The sequence below is a fragment of the Calonectris borealis genome, chromosome W (genome assembly GCF_964195595.1).
Source record: "Calonectris borealis chromosome W, bCalBor7.hap1.2, whole genome shotgun sequence".
In the NCBI taxonomy this organism is placed as follows: Eukaryota; Metazoa; Chordata; class Aves; order Procellariiformes; family Procellariidae; genus Calonectris; species Calonectris borealis.
Genome location: NC_134351.1, coordinates 52,336,074 through 52,342,479, shown reverse-complemented (window position 1 = coordinate 52,342,479; position 6,406 = coordinate 52,336,074).

The following is a 6,406-nucleotide window of genomic DNA, read 5'->3' as shown; positions in this document are numbered from 1 at the left end:
TTGCCAAACGTGAAACTGGATGTGTTTTATGCTACTAAAATTGCCTTTCATGATTTTGGGAATTAAAGTATGAAAAAGAAATTGCACAAATACAATGTTTACAATAAGTGATAGATTTCTGGTGGAATCTGCTATTGTTATTAGATATGGGTATGTCTTATTCTATGAATATTGGAGATCACAATTATACTCCTGCTATATTGCTGGTATAGCTCTTAAATCTGGTTTTATCATTAATAGCAATAAATTGGTATGACATCAGTACTGCAGATCTGGATGGCATCAATTAAAACAGTGGCTCTCTACCTCTTCTAAGAGGATTTAAATGTTACATTTTGCTTTCATAAAAAATCTTGTGTGTTGTTCCCCTCCCCCCCATATAACTAACTATTGCTTACATATGAACTTTGGTTGTACGGTCACTGAGGAACTTTCTTTTTCATTTTTAAGACTTCTTTAGTTTAAATTAACTAAATTTTTAAAACTAATTTTTTAAAGCTAGATCTGTAATGGGGTGAAAAGTATTAGATGAAGAGAACAAAAGGGGACCTTCAGGTACAGTGGGTGGGATGAGACTCTGCTTTCAACAAAAAGCTTGATCACAGTCAAGAGCCAAGCACTTGTAAGTCAGGTTTTGGCAGGTATTTCATACGCTGCTAAACTAAAGCTCTTTTTATTAAGTGAATGATTTCTGAAATTATCAACTTAAGTACTGAGAAATAGGAAGATCCTTAAAAGCCTTCTGTTTTAGAATCTTTTTAAGTCCAAATGCTATTCCCAGAACAAGCCTGGTGTCAGAGACTCTGCAATCCAAAATTTCTATCAAACTTTTCAAACTTGCTGCTTCTATAGCAGCTCTCTCCATAAACATGTATTCTGTAGCTGAGCTATTTCAAGGAAGAGTCTGTACCTCAAATATCAGTATAAATATTTGCTTCACATGTTTTTACAGGAGTCTATTATTTGTATGCTCCTTGAGCCAGATCTTCTATTGTTTACTTGGCCCTCTACTGCATTGCTCTGATCACACACAGGGTTTGGAATGCATTTTAGAATAATAGTTTGACTAACCCAAGTAAATGAGTTGGTATAACTAGTTCTCATAGAGCCTACCCACAGTTGCTGACATAGGCAAACTAGCTGTTATGCAACACTAGCTATTTTTTCTGGTAGGTTCTAATTATTATATAGTAAAGTCTAAGTCTGTTGTAGTATACAGTGGGATAAGTATTAGTAAAAAATGAGCAATAGATCAGCTGATGGAAGCTCCTTTCTTGGCCCTAGTACTACTGTCTGGAACACTTATGTTTTATCCTCAGGTTATCTGCTGTTCTGTCTAGCTATTGGGCAGACAACGAGGATTCAAGGAAACAACACACCACATCCAGGATGCAAGCAAAAGAGGTTGTTTATTGACACAAAACCAGAAATTATATGGAACTGATGATAGTAATTGAATTAGATGGTGTCTTACGTCCCTTCTGATACCAGGAGCCCCAAGGTGATGGCATCAGATGGATCTCTCTTCTGGTGTACAGCATGCTGCGTAGTCCTGTCTGTACTGAGGCTCAAGCTGACAGGGACTTCCCCACTTTTATTCCATCATGTGCTGTTTTTATGTCCCTTCCTTATACAGAGCAAACTAGCACTAAACATGTTGCCGGACCTTTGTCCAAGGCCACTAGCTCCTTGTGATAACAAATATCTTACGTGTTTTCCCTACATCTGCAAAGGTAGCAGCTGTCTCAGCTGCAAACTGCAGATAACGAAATATATTTCTCTACTACTGAACCCAGTTAAGTATTTCACAGGCATTCCAGAGAGGAAGAGAATACAACAGGACTTAACTTTCCTTAATATAGGATCATAGTACAATTCCAGTTGGAAGGGACCTCAGGAGGTCTCTAGTCCAATCTCCTGCTCAAAGAAGGGTCAGCTATGGGGTTAGACCAGGTTGCTCAGGACTTTATCCAGTCTGATCTTGAAAACCTCCAGGCATGGGGACCCGAGAAGGGTAGCCAGGGTCAACCAAGAGTCTAGATCATCAGGCAAGTTCATGATGATGGGGCAGGTCCGAAGTCAAGCCAGGAAGTCAGTCTGCGGCTCAGGGTCCAGTTCAATGGGGGCCATAGCCTGGCACAGCCATGGCTGTGGCTGAGCTGGAGACAGGCACTTCTACAACGTAGCTCAGGCAGGGACAGAAGACCCATGGCTCATGGCTGAGCTTAAATGGAGCTCCTGGGCCCATGGGTAGGGGGTGTGGGTGGAGACCTCTGTTGAGGCTGGTCAGGGCCATTAAGGCCTACTAGTGCACTCAGGACCCTGACAGGTGCCTGACTGCTGGACAGACTTCTTGGAGACTTACTGTGCTGCTTGTGAGTGTGAGACTGTGACTGACACTTGTTTTGTTTCAGTTTTTTTTTTAAATAAAATCACCTTCCCCTCCTATAAGGTCTCACATTGATATTTGCTACATTGTTGATACAATGTTGCTACGATATTTCCTACAGTAGAAGCTCTTCTTTTTGCCCTTGATGTCCCTTGCAAGTCTAAAATTCAGGTGAGCGTTGGTGTATTGGGTTTACGTGGCAAGGTTTTGGTAGCAGGGGGGAGGGGGGGCTGCAGGAGTGGCCTCTGTGAGAAGAGACCAGGGGCTGCCCTCATATCGGACAGAGCCAGTTCCAGCCAGCTCCAAAACAGACCCACCACTGGCCAAAGATGAGCCAATCAGTGAAGCTGGTGGTGCCTCTGTGATAACATATTTAAGAAAGGGCAAAAAACTCTGCACAGCAGTTGTGAGAGAGAGGAGTGAGGAAAAAATGTGAGAGAAACAACCCTGAAGACATCAAGGTCAGAGAAGAAAGAGGAGGAGGAGGTGCTCCAGGCGCCGGAGCAGAGATTCCCCTGCAGCCCATGGAGAAGACCATGGAGAAGCAGGTTGTCCCCCTGCAGCCTATGGAGGACCACCTCAGAGCAGATATCCACACTGCAGCCCGTGGAGGACCCCACACTGGAGCAGGTGCATGTGCCCTGAAGGAAGCTGCAGCCTGTGGAGAGCTCACGCTGGACTAGGCTCCTGGCAGGAAGGCCATGGAGAGGAACCTACACTGGAGCAATCCGTTCCTGAAAGACTGCACCCCATGGAACGTAACCACACTGGAGTAGTTCTTGAAGATGGGGGAGGAGGAGACAGAAGAGTCAGGAACGAAGGAGTGAAGTTGACCTTGGGAAGAAGGGGGGGAGGTGTTTTCAGTTTTGTCTTTGTTTCTCACTATCCTACTCTATTTTTAATTGGCAATAAATTAAATTAATCTTCCCCAAGTCGAGTCCGTTTTGCCCATGACGGTAATTGGTGAGCGATCTTCCTGTCTTTAACTTGACCCACGAGCTTTTTTTCATCTTATTTTCTTCCCCTGTCCTGCTGAGGAGGGGGAGTGAGAGAGCGGCTTGGTGGGCACCTGGCAGCCAGCCAAGGTTAACCCACCACAGTCAGCTTTCCTGACACCATGTCTACATGCCCAGGCAATATTTCTTTAATCTACCTTTGCAGCTTGTCTCTCCTTGTGCATAAAGCTTTTTTGCATTCAACTGAGAGCTTATGGGTGAAGGTCAAAGGCAGCCTTGGCTGCAGTGATTATGAGATGGTGGAGTTCAGGATCCTGAGGGCAGGGAGGAGGGAAAAAAGCAAGATCACAACCCTGGACTTCAGGAGAGCAGACTTTGGCCTCTTCAGGGATCTGCTTAGAAGAGTCCCATGTTCTCTGGCATTGTTACATACATAGGGCTATATAGCGGTCACTCATGCTAACATATGGGTTACTAGGCCTAATATGGCTGACACTGCTTCCCCAAGATCACTAACTCACTCCTCAAATACAATATCTTCTGCAAGACTCTCAGTACACCAAATAATTCTGAGTGGGCCAAATACTGTAGTTATTACACCTGATATGAGCAGCCATAAAGGCAACCTGGTTAGAAGGGGGAAATTACTGAACAGAAGAAATTGCCTGCCAGCCTGGGAACTGTGAGCCTGGGAACTAGGCCTGTGAACCCAAAGCATCCTTGAAGTACAGCTGGGTACCTTGAAACCAGAGACATCCCGAGATACCATCAATAAGAGCATAAACATGGAACTGTAACAGCAATTTATCGTCTGAAAAGGTGAAAAATAGTCTGGAAAAAGGGGAAAACATCCTGAGGAAGTAGGAATCAGTAACTGCCATTGGCTGGTCTAACTGCAAGAACAGGAAAACAGTCTGGAAAAATAAAAATTGGTCTGAAAGAACAGAAAACATCATCATCTATTGGCTGTTCCAGGTGAAAACCAGAAATTAACAGCATCTATTGGCTGCTCGAAAAAGTATGTCCCACTCCCTCTTATGTCTCTGTGATGTAAAAATGACTTAATTTTTATCCAAAATGGAGCTTCTCTCTCTGAGAACTTCCTGTGCTGCACGTACTTTTCCTAAACAGGTTGAGCTCTCTGCATGAACTTTCTTTTTTATTTTATTGGTCCCCCTCTGGGCCCACTTCTGGGGGCAGTTCGGTTTGTTCTCCCACTTCTGGGATGGTTTGGCCCCTTCTGAGATCTGTCTAATTCACTTGATACCAGTATTATCCATATAAGTAATCTATCATAAGTATACCTGCTTTTATATTGTTGATAAGTTTGCTTCACTAAGGATAAGTTTTTAGTAACCTGTAATAGTATATGCCTACTTGGTTGTTGCTGTTATTGGTTGTTGCTATAATATTGATTGTTGGTATTATTGATTGCTGATAGTAATTTGTAATGGCTTGATATATATATATATTCATTTTATTAGTCATAGGTATACTTGCTAGTGGTGATTTGTGTGGTATTTGTGGTAATCTGTAATAAAGTAGAGAAATTTAGAGGATAAAAGCCTCTGTGTTCTTGTGTATTACAGAATCCTACGAACCCACAGTCGCGATCTCTACACACCCACAGGCTGGGTAACCCTTTAGGTCATGACAAAACCTCAAAAATCGTAGAAGTACCCAAGGATGCATCAGTTCAAACAAGTGAACCGAGTACAATTGAGTTGCTTTGAAGTAGTTCTAGTAACTACAGTAACTGTAAAGTATTTTATTACTAGTAATAATAGTTTAGGCCTATCTCTTGCTGTGGGACTAGATGCATTTTTTCCTCCAGAGGGCTGCTGAAGTCAGGAAAAACTATAATCAATCAAAGATTAATAAATACACACTTTTTCTGCAACTGACTTTTACCTTAGAGATTCACTTTTGGTAGAATAGAATGAAGATGGAATATGTGGAAACACAAATAAATACAGTCACTTTAGGATGTTGAAAAAAAAAATTCTGATCAGTTTATTTGGGTGGGATAAGTATCCACAAGCCTTTCTATGGTGATCTATTACTATTCTAATGTCACCCATGTTATTTACAAACCAGATCGGATTTAAAGATCCACTTTGAATAAAAGTTTGGATTTATATTGGGTGTATGTGGCAAGGTTTTGATAGCTGGGTGGGGGACTGCAGGGGTGGCCTCTGTAAGACGAGGTAAGGGGCTGCCCTGTGCTGCGGACAGCTGGTTCCAGCCAGCTCTGCAACCGACCCACTTCTGGCTGAAGCTGAGCCAATCAGCAAAGCTGGTGGTGCCTCTGTGAAAACATATTTAAGAAAGGGCAAAACACTGCACAGGCAGTGAGGACTGAGGAAAAAAAAGCACGAGAAACAATTCTGCAAACACCAAAGTCAGAGAAGAAGGAGGGGGAGGAGGTGCTCCAGGTGCCGGAGCAGATTCCCCTGCAGCCCATGGAAGAGACCACACTGGAGCAGATATCCACACTGAAGCCCATGGTGGTCCCCACATTGGAGCAGTTGGATATTTCCTGAAGGAAGCTGCAGCCCGTGGAGAGCCGACACAGGAGCAGGTTCTCCTTACAGGAACTGTAGCCCATGGGGAACTTGCGCTCAGTGTTGTGTTTTTTTCTTGAAGGACTGCAGCCTGTGGAGAGGACCCATGCCAGAGCAGGTTTGTCCTGAGGGACTGCAGCTCATGGAGATGACCCACGCTGGAGCAGGGGAAATGCGTGAGGAGGAAGGAGCAGCAGAGAGGAACTGTTATTAACTAACCGTAACCCCCCCTGTGCTGCTTGGGGGGGGACGAAAGAGGCACAGTCAGGAATGAAGGAGTGAAGCTGAGACTGGGAAAAAAGGGGTGGGTAGGGGGAAGATGTTGTTTAACTTTTTGTCTTTGTTTCTCACTACCCAAATCTATTTTAATTGGAAATAAGTTAAAATTATTTTCCACGAGTCAAGCCTGTTTTGCCTGTGAGAGTAATTGGTAAGTGATCTCCCTGTCCTTATCTCAACCCACAAGCTTTTCCATCTTATTTTCTCCCACTGTCCTG